Source organism: Alligator sinensis, unplaced genomic scaffold, assembly GCF_000455745.1.
Source record: "Alligator sinensis unplaced genomic scaffold, ASM45574v1 scaffold1329_1, whole genome shotgun sequence".
In the NCBI taxonomy this organism is placed as follows: domain Eukaryota; kingdom Metazoa; phylum Chordata; order Crocodylia; family Alligatoridae; genus Alligator; species Alligator sinensis.
The window spans coordinates 17,781-18,308 of NW_005842460.1; positions in this window are offsets into that span (position 1 = coordinate 17,781).

The window sequence follows — 528 nt, forward strand, 5'->3', positions numbered from 1 at the left end:
TCCCTGTGGTCGGTCTCCATGTTCTTCTCAGAGCTGTGAAGTGGAAACAGGCCAGGTGCCAGAACCTTTTCCAGGGCAGATCTCTCTAGGATTCCCAAGTTCTTCCCCTTTTAGAGGATTCACCACAATCCAGAGCTTGGTCCTAACACTCGGGAGCAGGAGTTGTTCATGCCCAAAGCATTGCTACCAGGTAGTGCCGTATAGCAAGAGCTCTGCTCTGGGGGCTACTGAAGGATCCCCTGCCCAAGAGTCTCTTTTCAGGGTGAAATGGGGTAATGGGAGTGAAGGAGATGCAGCCTGTGCTGCTCCTGTCTCTCCTGTGGAAGTGTGTGGAAAGTAAGAGGCAAAGAAGAAAAAGGGAAAAAACAAGAACAAGGCAGATGGGGAATAGATCAGGAGTTTGAGCAGGAAAAAAACAGAAGCAAAGGTGGTGAAGGAGACCCCAAAGCAGAGCCAGCAAAAGATTTTTGAGAAGTTCCTCTGGGGAGTGGCTGGGGGGAGGGGGGGGGGGGGGGGGGGAAAAGAAAC